The sequence below is a fragment of the Rhinolophus sinicus genome, chromosome 4, assembly GCF_057876585.1.
Source record: "Rhinolophus sinicus isolate RSI-liver-muscle chromosome 4, RSI-T2T, whole genome shotgun sequence".
Lineage (NCBI taxonomy): Eukaryota > Metazoa > Chordata > Mammalia > Chiroptera > Rhinolophidae > Rhinolophus > Rhinolophus sinicus.
In genome coordinates this window covers 66922419-66936462 of record NC_142504.1, presented here as the reverse complement: position 1 = coordinate 66936462, position 14044 = coordinate 66922419, and the positions used below count along the sequence as shown (strand labels likewise).

The window sequence follows — 14044 nt, the reverse complement described above, 5'->3', positions numbered from 1 at the left end:
GGACAAAATGTGCCTTGAGGTTAATAAATTATTTCATAAATCCCTTTTGGCTGGGCAAACAGGGAGCAGATCTGATAGATAGGAATGGGTTATTTTGTTAATCCCTTCAGGATGGGCAAACAAAACAAACCTGATAGATAAATCCAATTAGAAGCCTCCAGCCCCCTTCCCCAAACAGGCAAGGGAAGGTATAAAAGTAAGAGCATTTGCCTCAGTCAGGGGGCATCCCATTCGGGAACCCCCTTCCACTCGGGAGCCACATTTCTTTGCTTTTTAATAAACTATCCTCTTTTGATGGAGAAACTGACCTTAAAATGGTTCCCTGCCACGTGGAACTGAGCTAAAATGGTGGCCCCAGTGGGGAGAGAGAAGTCCCCAGCCTAAGCCCCAGTCCACTTCTACATAACCCCCTCCAAGTAACACCTTGAGCCAATCACCAGATGACACCTACCCCTTCCCCAACTCAAGGAAGTCCCCAACCCATAAAAACTTGCTCAAAACCTTGCTAGGGGCTCAGTCTTTTGGGAAGGATCCCACTGAGCCCGCCGGTGTAATAAAGCTGACTCTCCTAACTCTGAGTGCTGCTTGGGTTCTTTCCGGTCTTGGATTCTGCAACACTTTTACAACTCCTTGCCTCTTCTTGGTCCATGCTTCCATTCTTCGGTTTCACAAGACAAGATCCTGGCACTCACTCACAGGAAAAATCTCCTACGTCATTTGGGGGCTCCTCATGGGATTGAAGGAGAGGTAAATATTGTCTGTACCTTTCTACTTGCCCACTTATGGGCCTTCGTCATTTTTTGTCTCTTTCTCTTGTCACACAAATAGTGGGCCTCCGTCAGCCACTTAAATGCAAACAGCGTGGTTGCCACTCTTAAGCCATGGAGAGGTAAGGCTTTGCTGAAGGGCTGGGATCAATCCCTTCCAGCGCTGAGCTGGGGAAATGTCCCCAGTCCGACCATTTTCTCTTGTGAGGCAGAGGCTCCCTCCCCCTTACTGCTATTTTATCCTATCCCTCCACTGCCTTTTTCCTTTCTGCAAGGAGACTGAATACCCCCCGACTGGGGTTGTGGGCCTTTGTAGGCAACTGAGGAACTCTGGTCGTGGCTGCTCTATGGTGAATTCCACAGGCCTCATATGTCCCTTCTCAGCCCAACTGCCCGCAAGGGTGCCAGTGGGATGTCTCCTCCAACCATGCTGCTCTCTTCATCCTGTCATTATCTCTCCCCAACTCTTGAGATGTCGGTCTGGGGTCCCTTCCCCATGAGACCTCCTCAACACTCTCAGGTAACATATTTTGGCAAGCCAGTCAGGAGGTAAGCAAGCCCTTTTAGGGGACCCTAAAATCTCTTGCTCACTTTCCTATACCACCTTTGTTTGCCATCCTCTGTGGACATGGGTCGGACATTTGAATACCACCAGGGGATCCACCTTTGATAGGATGACCTGGTTTTGGGACAAGTCATTTAGGACTTGTGCTGAAGACAAACCCAAACACCTGTGAGGTCTGTGTTTGTACGGCACAATGTCTCTCTGGAAACTTGATTTTTCATCCCCTCTGTTCTTCTGCGATCTCACTGTACCACTCTGCTGCCTGACTCTGCCCCCAGCTCAGCACCACAGCAGCAACAGCCGAGGGTGAGAGGCCGAAAGAGGTCACCTCCTCCGGAGTACCTGCAGCCACTGTCAAGCAAAGTTTTTAAGGTGGACAGACATATTCCAGACTCGCTTTTCCTTGAAGAAGCAGCCTTGTCCGAAGACTTTTGGGGCTTCAGATATCTCTTTCAGTCCCCCCTCACCTATTAGGCTTTAGGGCCTCCTTCCATTCCCTCTCACCTAGGCCGTATACCTTCCTTACAAGTTTTGAGTATATACTCCCTCCTTAAACACCTGTATTCAGAAGGCTGCTATTATATCAATTGCGCCATCAGTTTTTGAGATGGCCAGAGTTAGGCCATACACCCTTCCACACCCCATCGTTGGCCACTGCCTTTATCTGCCTGTGGGCTGGCGTCAAGCATCCAGACGGGTATGGACACGGATATGGACAGGCGTTACCTGGGGACACGGGTCGGGTAGCCCAGGTAAGTGCAACTAACCTTGGCATGCCACATCTCCTCAAACGCCTCGGAACCAGTCGCACAGTCTCCGTGGCTCAGGCTTCTGGGGGACACTCCAGACAAGGTTGTTGGGAGATGAAAAGTAAGAGGGACGCCTCTTTTCCTTTCTTCTCCCGCACATAATGGGCAATCAGCCCACACGCGCCTTCACCCGCCCTGGATTGCATCTTAAAACATTGGGACAAATTGACCCTCAGACTCTAAAAACAAAAACGGTACCTGGTCTTCTTTTGTTCCGAGGCTTGGCCTAAATATAAGTTAAAAGATGGAGAGACTTGGCCTTCGGAGGGAAATATTAATTATAATACTATTGTACAGCTAGATCTGTTTTGCAGACGGGAAGACAAATGGTCATAAATTCCATATGTTCAGGCATTTCTTTCCGCTTTAAGGGAACTTCACCCATCTCCTAACCCACCTATAACCAGGAATACCTGAGGTAACTGAGGGAAAAAAAAAAAAGACACTTTTAAAACCAAGTGGCTAATTTTTAAGCCAGACCCCTCCCCCTTACTTTGCTATGCTGATTGTGAGTCCTGCAGGGACCACCCGCAGTAGGATTCATTGTAAAAGGGAAACCGCCTACTAACATTCTAAATAAGCCTACTGTTAAAGTCATGTTATCCCTGTTACAAAATTTGTCAAAAAAAAGAAAAAGCTTAGATTATTGCCCTTATATTATAGTAATTCTGACCCATTGTTGCATCTTAATAAAAAGACACAGATCCTAAGAAAGGCCAGGGAATTTGCTACAACATCTTTTACAATCAAGACAGGGAAGATGAGGAAAAAAAAACAGGCCAAAGACAGGCCAGACTTTTAGCTACAGTTAATAGACAGGCCAAGTCCAGGGCCACCTCAGGATCACCCCGCCAGCCCCAGAAAACAAAAAATGCCAGATGAAGGAGCCTACTCTGGATGTGCAAGCCCAGACCACTGGAGTAAGAAATGTCCTAGTCCTCCAAAACAGCCGTGCACTCAGTGCAAAACTAAAGGGCACTGGAGGCAGGATTGTCCCCCTGTTCTGAAGGGAGTAGGGACCAACTCCTTGCCCACAAATGGCTGAGATTTACTAAAGGGCCTGACACTCCCAGTGGCTCCCAAGCTGTTCTCATCACAGGGACAAAACTACAGGTGACTCTTGACGTGGCAGGTAAGCTTGTTAATTAGCCATTTATTCTTTCTTAACTGCTCCTCTGAAACCTGCTTGGTTGTAAAGATAAAATAGAGACCTGAAAAAAAGGGGGCTCTGGAAAAAGCTTAGTCAGGAGACCTCTAAGCCCTAGCTCTAATTACTGCCAACAAGTGTTAATACAAACCTATGCTGCTAGAACAGATTTACAAGAAATACCCCATAGATAACCCAGATAGGATGCTCTTCACTGATGGGAACTCTTTTATAAGAAATGGACATTTATTCAGCCCTACTGAGTATGTATCCTTATCTCTTTTTATAGTACCTGCTATAATCATTGCTTTAAATGTACCTCTATTGCATTTTGTTCCAATTCTGGAGGTTTCTTCTGTTCTTTTATTTGGGACATGTTTCTTTGCTTCCCCATTCTGGCTGACTCTCTGTGTTTGCTTCGATGTATTAGGTAGATCCCCTAGGGTTCTTAGTTTTTGGTGACTTATCTTATGTAGTATGTGTCCTTTATATTTGACTTGCACCACTTCCCTATTCTCCTGTGCATGTGCTCCAAAGGTGACCCTTGTGTTGTGTGTATTCTCCTGTTAAAGTTGAGCTTTAATTGCTTTAGGCTTGTCAGTAGGTGGGATTGACTCCTAGGCTGACTAGTTGTGAGACTTGGCTCTGCCCACAGCAGGATGTTCTGCTGCGTGAGGGTTGACCGCTCAAGTGAGGCTTGGTCCCTATGTGCTCTTGTGCCTGTAGAGAATTCCCTCTGGGGGTGTCACTTGTAGGTCAAACCTGGTAGTACTCTGGTTTGGTCTGAAGTTGGCCTCGGGGTGTGTTGAATCTTGTGCCTCTTAAGCTGGGCCCTGGTGTAGGGCAATTTCAGAACAAAGCCAATCACCAAGCACAACAACAACAAAGAAAAAAAACAAATACTCTCACATGTAAAAACAACTGATAACCCACACTCAATACAGGTAAAAATATCAAAAATAATAATAATAATAAAAAACAAAAAAAGCAGCGCCAGTCTTGGCTTAAGCCCACCAAGTAATCTCCAGCTTGTCCTCTGCTGTACCAGAGTCCTCTGCGTCTTGTGCAGGCAGAGCAGGTCACCTGGTGCCCAGAGTGACCCTGGGACTGCAGTTCTAGATGAGTGGGGCTGAGGGGTCTGGATGGTTTCTACAAAGTTTTCACAAAGTCAGTGCAGCTTCTGCTCTTGCCTGCACATATGCGCACGGAGAGCAACACAGCCATCCCTGTGCCAAGGTCTCCTGAGTCTTAGGGCACTTCTTCCGTGTGTGTGTGTGTGTGTGTGTGTGTGTGTGTGTGTGCAGGGCACAAGATTTCTGAGCTGCTGAAAGCTCAGAGCTGCCTCTTCCACCTGCTGCTGACCCCTGGGTGTGTCTCCGCAGTTGTAATTGCCTTGCTCTAGGCAGGCCAGAAAAGATGGGGGCTGGGGATGGAGGAGTCTTCTCTCTCCCAGCCCAGCAGTGTCACAGTCTTCCCAGCCTCTTCCCTGGGTCAGAGCTGCACTGCACGCTGGGTCCTCCCAGATCCTGAGCACTACTGTTCTTCTGTAATCTGACACTACTCTTCAGTTCAGGGGCCAGCTTGAGTCTCTGAAAGGGCAGAGGTAGGATTGGGAGAGTGGGGGGAAGAGCCCAGGTATGGTGTTTACTTCCTTTGTCTGATCTAGGGCCCAGCTGGAGGTCTCAGCTGAGGTTACTGCCTCAAACCTGGGTATGCTGCTCTCTCAGCAGGAGAGATCAGCTGTGGGACACAGGGAAAGAGCCCACCTCCTGGTTCTTGTGGTCTCTGTCCTGTCCTGGGACCCCGTGTGTCTCTGCAGCAGTGGATGTGGCCGGGCTGCATCTACACTCCCCTCCCTTCCCTCTTCCCCTGCTCGCCCAGTTTGCCCACCTTCAAGTAATCCTCGTTGGAGTCTCTTAGCTGTTCTGTGTGATGAGCAGAAGTCTTTTGATGGGTTATAGATGTTCAATTTCTGGTAAGTTCTGGAGGAGAACGCAAGAAGACCACCTCGCTGCCACCATTCCTATAATAAAACATGAATAAATTGTTGATGACTTTATATTATTGCCGTGTCTTTTCACCGAATCACCCACCTTTAGCCATTGCTTTAAATGTAGAGATTAGTCAAATAGCTTGCTCAATAACGAAGGCCCTCCACACTATGTCACAGGCGATCTATACCCTGGGACAAGAGTTAAGAAAGGTCAGAGAAACAGCTCTCCAAAACAGAGCTGCCATAGATCATCTACTTCTCAAACACAATCAAGGACGTCAAAATTTTAAAGGGTTATGTTGTTTCAATCTCTCTAATAATTCAGTTAATTAAAGATAAAGTTCAACAAAGTTTCCAATATTAAACAAAAACCCAAGATTCTTTGGCCTGGATTTTTCCTTCCTTACTTCCTGGCTTCCAAGTTTAACGGGACTTAAGAAAACTTTTCTTATTTTTCTTTCAGTCATTATTATAGGTATTACCTCATGCTGTTGCCTACAATGCATCTCAGCTTACAGACTACCCACTGGTTGGCTACGATGGCCTATAAGACAACAACATCCTCACCTGGACTTGTTCATCTACCGGGGACCCTTAGATAGACCTCTGGACAAGCCCTAGCTGCCGGTCTCTTGCTACACCCGTCCTCAGCCTGAGCTAGCCAGAGCAGTCATCGCCCCTGTTCCCTAATGGCAGTTAGGGTTACATGTTCAGAGGGGAGATTGAGACAGGTTAGTTAGCATGTTGCTAGATAGACAGGAAGGTCCCTGGTGGAATAAACAAAAGACAGCCATATCCTAAAACTCCAGGTTCTGAAGTAACTCACTCACTCCAGGACAAAATGTAACGGTGCCTTGAGATTAATAAATGATCTCATAAATCCCTTTTGGCTGGACAAACGGGAGCAGATCTGATAGCTAGGAATGAGTTATTTTGCTAATCCCTTCAGGATGGGCAAACAAAACAAACCTGATAGACGAATTCCATTAAAAGGTGCCAGCCCCCTTCCCCAAGCAGGCAAGGGAAGATTTTGCCTCAGTCAGGGGGCATTCCATTCAGGAACCCCCTCCCACTTGAGAGCCATATTTCTTTGGTTTTTAATAAACTATCCTCTTTTGCAACTTCTTGCGTCTTCTTGGTCCGTGCTTCCATTCTTCGGTTTTCACGAGACACGAATCCGGCCCTCACATCTCGCTCCTGCATCAGTAAGGCCGGAGACCTGAATTCGCTTCTGAGAACCCAGTGCCAAAACTGGTGTCCCAGAGTGGGCCTGGATGACCCCCAGAGTGGCCAGCTTTCTCTGCTCTCTTTCACTTCAAGTTTTCTCTGGATTTGTACCCATTGTCTCCTTTCTTGGTCCTTTGGAAAAGGATCCCATCTCACTTAAGCACATCCAAAACTTTCTGTTTTGCTTCCATCTTAAAATTCTCCCTGTACTGTTTTTCCCCTCTGGCCAACTTACATGAGGTTGGACAATTAAGTTTGCAAACTCATCCTAGAAAAAGTGTTACATACCTCATTGCTGGATATCACTATGGTCACCTTTGAAGTGCTCCCCTTGGGAAGCTATGCACCCACACCAGCACCTAATCCACCCTTCAAAGCAATTTTGGAACTCTTTTTCTGGAATGGTCATCAGAGCTGTGGTCGTATTACCCTTGATGTCCTGGATGTCATCAAAATATCTTCCTCTCAATATTTCCTTTATCTTTGGGCAAAGAAAGAAGTCGTTGAGGGCTAGATCAGGTGAGTTGGGAGGGTGTTCCAATACAGTTATTTGTTTACTGGCTAAAAACTCCCTCACAGACAGAGCTGTGTGAGCTGGTGCATTGTCGTGATGCAAGAGCCATGAATTGTTAGCAAAAAGTTCAGGTCGTCTAACTTTTTCACACAGCTTTTTCAGCGCTTCCAAATAATAAACTTGGTTAACTGTTTGTCCAGTTGGTACAAATTCATAATGAATAGCCCCTCTGATATCAAAAAAGGTTAGCAACATCGTTGCAATAAGTTCACAAACTTAATTGTCAGACCTCGTATGTGCTTAAATCTTCTCTAGTTTTGATCAATTGCCATCCATCTCGTTTTCCCCAACAAGCAACCCTCTCTGTTCTTTACATTAATGAAATTCTTGAAGGAGAATCATGATCTTCTACTTTGATCTTCTTTATTTATTTATTTATTTATTTGGGTGACAATTGTTAGTAAAATTACATAGATTTCAGGTGTACAATTCTGTATTACATCATCTATAAATCCCATTGTGTGTTCACCACCCAGAGTCAGTTCTCCTTCCATCACCATATATTTGATCCCCCTTACCCTCATCTCCCACCCCCCACCCCCCACCCCCCTTACCCTCTGACTTCTTTGATCTTCTGTTCACTCCTCACTTGAATTTAGTCGCTATCCCTCATTCTGAGCTTTCAAAGGTTACTGGTGACTTACCTAATTGCCCTACTATTGACTTCCCTCTTCACACTCTCCCCACTTCCCTGTGGGCATCTGAGGCTGTTGACCTCTCTCTCCTGATGCTCCTTTCCTGGCATCTGGGCCTGGGTGCCATGGTTCACCTCGCTTCTTTCACTGCACCTTCAGACTTCTTATGTGCTTAAATGCAGGTACTCCTTGCAAATTCATGCTCCCGATCATGCTCAATTTATACCCCCTTCCTTATGGTCTTATCTAATTTTATGATTTCAACGATTGCTTCTGGCTTCCAAATTGTGGTCTGGCTTGACTTCTTTTGAGAGATCAGATCTTGGTTCCCAGCTGCCTGCTGAGTGTGCACCACGGGCATCCCGCTTCAGGTACCGATGCCCCTTTTAGGCATGCAGGCACTCCTCCACTTTGCTACTTGTGTGCTTCGTGCATTGCATTCTTTCAGTGGCTCAGGCTTCACATTTGAGAGTCAGTATCAGCTCTTCTCAAGCATTTATCTAATAATCTAAATTCTATTTCTGGAATTTCTTGGAATGACCTTGAACTGTCCACTGTCCTTGTTTAGGCTTTAAATATTTTTTCTCAACTATTACGATAGTTTCTTAACAGATCTCTTTGAATTCTGCCTTTGACCCTCAAATCTATAGTTGAATCTGCTAACAGTGAATCTGCTAAACTATGGATCACATCATCTCATTTCCTCAAAATTTTCTGGGACAATTTATTGCACACTAAATAAAATTCCAACTCTGCCATCTGTGGTGAAATATCCCTCTCATCTGGGCCCAGACTCCGTCTCTGCCAATCACTGGCTGGGGCTGCTGCTCCCGACCACCTTCACCTCATCGTTGCTCTCCCCACTAGAAGACCATCTACATTTGCTGCTCTCTGCCTGGCAGTGCACCACTGGGCTTCTTCTGGAGACTGGGGAGCACTCCTAGGAGCTTTCCCAGGTCCCCCTGGGGGAATAACAGCTCCTCTTCTAATCACTGTAAAGTTTGGTGTAGCAGGTTATCTTATAAGTTAAAATCAAATAGTGTTTATCAAAGATAATACATTTTTTGCATTAAATATGAAAAGTCTAGTATTACATTATCATTTTTATTTTCTACCCTCAGCATTGCAGTAGAAGACTAGGAAGTTAGTCAAGTATTACCATGGAGGGTCAGGAAACAAGAGAAACTCACATGACACTTTGATCCTACAGCATAACTTTTCCTTGAGTGTTAGTGTGTTACACTCCAAGCTAAAGACTGGAGATGCCAGTGTAATGTCCCTTACCTTCAATAAGTTTGTACTTGGACTCGGGAGAAAAGGTTTATGCTATGTGACATCATTTCACTAAATTTGTGGTGCTGACAGGACCAGGTGGCTAGGATCAAATGTGAGTATGTGACATTTCACTCTTTTTTTAATTAAACATTTGTTTTTCTTTTAAAGTATAATTTCCATTTTATTTTTTTCCCCCAGAGACTATTTCTTCGATCCTTAAGGACTTAGCTCCTTACATGGGCTTTGGTGGAGGTCGTGGGGCAGCACCCACAGGTCTAAATTGGGGTGGGGGTGTTCGGCCCTGCTGGGCTTCATGGCAACGATTCCTGACTACCTTGCTGTGAATGGCACAACTCACACAGTAATGTACTTTCACATACAGCTTGGGAAGCACATAGGCGTCGAAGACACTCGCTTCGGAAATGTGCCTAATGGCTGCGGCCTCTACTGTGTTTTGAATGACGAACTTCTTAATGGCCTTGTCCTTGGGCACACATCGGGCGCAGTTGGTGCAATGAATGGGCTGCACATAGTCGTGGGCCTTTTTGGCACCACCTTTGTTCCTTCTTTTCTTGGTCATCTTGGAAGCGACGACCCAAGGGAGCAACATTCGTTTTTCAATATTCTGATTTTGTACTTGGTATGGATGGTTTGAAAAAGTATTACAGGAATAGTTTCTTTTACCTCTTTCCTATTTCTTTATTCAGGGCTCAAGGTAGGATGATGGTCTGCCAGATTCTAATAAAGGTAATTTCAGTAAAAATATTTTTTAAACTGTTTTAATGTAAACCTTCATCAACCGTTTCGCATTGTACTTGCTGTAATCCATCCTGCTTTCATCCATCCATTCATCAAGTGCCCACTGAATGCCACACTCACTTTGCTGAAAGTGAGATTGGGCCCTTCCCAAGAAGAACAGTGTCATGACTCCGAACATCAAAGCTACAATTAATGCACTGGAGATGTTCAGTGGGGCCTGATGCTCTGCTCTACCCTGCTGTGGGTGCCATTTGTTCTGGAGGCAGGTAACTGTAGTCTGTTAACTCACTTGTCTGGCTTCCTTTAGAAGGTGGGCATTGGGAGATTCAAGGAATCATGTGCAGAGAGCAATATCCCTGCACTGGGAAGGGTAATGTGCATTTTGAAAGTTTTTGTAGCAGCCGATTGGTATTAAAACAACAAACTTACAACTAACCTGGATTTTACCAAAATAGCGCCAAACAGAATTTTCCAGTAAATATTTACATAGGAGAAATTTAAACATTATGCTAGAAGTCTTCCCAGCCACAAAAATGTTGGGGGTTAAATATTAGAACAAAGGAACTGAGAAAAGTCAGTAATGTACCCTTCCTTGAGCAAAACATAGATACCATTGTGTCCAGAACTGATGAGGAATGAATGGGATAATGAACTCAGAAAGCCAGGTACAAAGGCACTAGGTCTGCACCTTAGATAAAATACTGATTATTCATGACAAATCCTCTGTATGATGAGCCATTTGGAGGTAGAAAAGAAAAGCATTGATTTAGCATTTTAAAAAACAATGTTATTTTCCATTATAAATGTCTATTCTTTTTTATTTTTAATTCCTTTCCTCCTTTCTGCCCGACTCCCCACATTCTCCCTCTGGTAACCATCAGTTTGTTCTCTGTATCTGTGAGTTTATTTCTGTTTTATTTTATTTGTTTGTTTGTTTTGCTTTTTAGAGTCCACATATAGGTGAAATCGTAAGGTATTTTTCTTTCTCTGTCTGACTTATTTCAGTTAGTATAATACCCTCTAAGTCCATCCACCTTGTTTCAAGTGGCAGGATTGCATTCATTTTTATGGCTGAGTAATGTTCCATTGTAATATGTTCCATATTTTCTCTATCACATTCATCTATTGATGGACAACTAGGTTGTTTCCATATCTTGGCTATTGTAGATAATGCTGCAATTAACATAGGGGTGCATATATTTTTCTTAATTATTGTTTTCGTTTTCTTTGTAGAAATACTCAGAAGTGGAATTGCTGGATTGTATAGTAGTTCTATTTTTTAATTTTTTTGAGGAATCTCCATACTGTTTTCCATAGAATTCTATGAAAATTTGGAAAATCCTGAAAAATAGAAGGAATAGTAAGAATATATTAGATTTTCCAGTGTTTGTTACTATGACACTGAGAAACTAGGTAACAAACATAATCCTCCAGTAGTTGTTAAAATTGATCTATGGGTTTATTTATTTAATGTAAGACCACCACAATATCTTTCAGATTGGGGGGATGTTCTAAAGAAAAGTAGGATATGGTGAGTGAACCAGGTAAAACCCAGAGTTGTGCAATGACTTATACAATCAATTGCTTTCTGATTACTTTTGCAAAAAGTACTGAAACAGCAGTCATATATTATCAATAAGAAAAAATCGGAGGGGAATACGAAGTGTAGATAACTTTACACTTAGAATAATCACTACTGAAATGAAGTATTTTATTGAAGATAAGCATTCTTATATTCCAATGGCAAGCACGAAGCCATGCTATGTTGATCTGATTACAAAAGAAATTCTTAATAAAGAGGGATTCTGTGTGCCAAATGCTTCTCTATTCAAGTAATATTCTCTATCAGTTAACAAATACATGATCTGAACCACAGAGCCCTGTAGTTGAATCTTCCAGTCAAATTCCTTCAGAGGTGCCCGTTTTCAAGGAGCTGACATGTCACTGCAACATGAGTCACCTGCAGGAGGGACGTCATCCCCACTGTTCACCATGACCCTTGTCCAGTTGCTGATCGCCTTGCATCAGAATGTGCAATAACTCCCAGCTGGTAACCTCCTCTTTTATGTAGTCTTACAAATATAGAACACTTCAAAGATAGCTGCAACAAACCCACCACCCAAAATTAACAAATATTAACATTTTATTTCTAAATATGTGTGATATACATGCACACACATAAGGAATGAAGCAAAAGGAAATTGAATATAATAAAGTTAAAGTCCTTTATGATCTGAATTGGGGGGTTAAAACTGCAGCATATGAAATTTGGGAGGACACAATTCAACCCACAACAGCTGTTTACATGCTACAACACCAGAGCTGAGTAGCTATAATAGGGACTATGTGGTCTGCAAAATCTAAAATACTTACTCGCTAGCACTTTACAGAAAAAGTTTGCTGCCCTCTGCTATAGGTGAACATATTTTTACATGGAAAATATTCGAAATATATTCTTACGTGAAAAGATTGCAAAATACAGTTGACCCTTAAACAACACCAACCCACCTGCACAGTTGAAAATCCGAGTATAAATTTAACTCCTCTAAAACGTAATTACTAACAGCCTGCTGTTGATGGGAAGCCTTACTGATAACATAAACAGTCGATTAACACGTATTTTGTATGCTATATGTATTATATTCTTTATTCTTACAATAAAGTAAGCTAGAAAAAAGGAAATGTTATTAAGAAAATCGTAAGGAAGAGAAAAATACACATACAGTGTTTATTGAAATAAAATCCACTTATAAGTTGGAATTGTGCAGTTTCAGTTTCAAACCCTTGTTGTTTGAGGGTCAACTATAGTGTCTTTTAGAAAGTTATCTCATTTGAAAATATTTACATATGAATAGAAGAAAGACAAATATTATACTTCACAATATTAATAGTGGTGATACCTGAAGATTGGCGCTATGAGTAATTTTTATTTTGTTTTTACTTATCTGTGTTTTCTAATTTTTCTGTTATGAATATATATTATTTTTGTAAGTATAAAGCCAAAAAATTACGCCAGTATGATGTATAAAAAGCTAGACCATCAGGTCATCACTATATGTGGTAGAAATGAATTTCCATTCAGTGTTTATTCCAACTTCTAGTGTACTTTCCTGCACTGCAGAGGCTGGAAAACTAAAAACCACATTCCCTTGACTCCCTTGCAGCTGAGGTTCTGGATACAAATTTGATTCTACCAATAGATTAACCTATTGAGAAGAAGACTTGCAGCTCTGTCCCTTTCTGCAGGGACCTTGTGGTGGGGACTTGTTGGGGACACTGGAGCAGAACTCCAGCCTTTATCTCTAGCGCTGTGCTGAGAGGGAGTTGTGGGGTGGCTGACTCACCCCGGGATTGAAGCTATAGCAGAAAGTTCTTGAAGTCAATATTTCTTGCAGTGACTTTATGATTCCCTACCCTCCTGATATTAAGGAGTCCTACCTTCCCTGTCAGGCCAGTTCTGCAACGTTGTTCATTTTTCTAGAATTGTTCCTGGACACCTTGCCCAAAGGCAGCCTTTCCAGCTATTTTATAATCACCTAAATCTTTCTATGCCTAAAATAGCTGATTGTTTTCTTGACAGAACCACAACTGACATAAGGATTCATGAGCAACTTGGGGACAAGTTTGTGCTGAAAGAAAAAATATTTTATGACAAGATGAATAAAAATTATTCTGAGGCATCAATATTACAAGTTGCTTGGAATCCATCTGAATTGCAGAATGAAGACTAGAAATAATTGGAATAACTCTGCTGAACCTAAAACACAACTCAGATCTCCAAGTATAAGTGTAACGGTCACAGTTCCTCACTTCCTCACTTTAATCAAGATGTGCAGATAAAATGTGACTTCAAAACTTTTATTCAGTGAATCTACTCTTCCCCATGAGCCTCATCGCAAGTGGATTTGAGGAGAGATGGTGAGGAGCAGGGACACAGAATTAAATCTGCCTGTTTGTGGTGTTTCAGCCTAAAGCACAGTTTTTCATTCTGGTAGCAGCTCATCTTTCCAGTTCCTCTCCTTTCTCCATAATACATGGGTGCACAGCACTATGTGGACTAGTTGTGGCTGGGCCTTCTGCCTCTGCTGGCCTGGTCCCTAGACTGAGGACTACTGAGGATCACTGATCCCATCTAGGGGTTGGGGCACTGTCGTGCTACCTACTGGTTGAGCCTGTGCCTCTAGTCCTTGCCCCTGGTTGCAAATCCCTCTACACGATGGCTTCTTCGTTCTTTCTCGAGGCCTCTACTGGTTCTCTGGTCCTCTCAGAACACTCACAACCCCACTCTGGGGC

General features: G+C 43.2%; 1 pseudogene; it reads right to left on the bottom strand.

The window, feature by feature from the left end:
• Positions 1 to 9224: 9224 nt before the first annotated feature.
• LOC109435040 (small ribosomal subunit protein eS26 pseudogene) lies at positions 9225 to 9572 on the bottom strand (annotated as a pseudogene).
• Positions 9573 to 14044: the final 4472 nt, after the last annotated feature.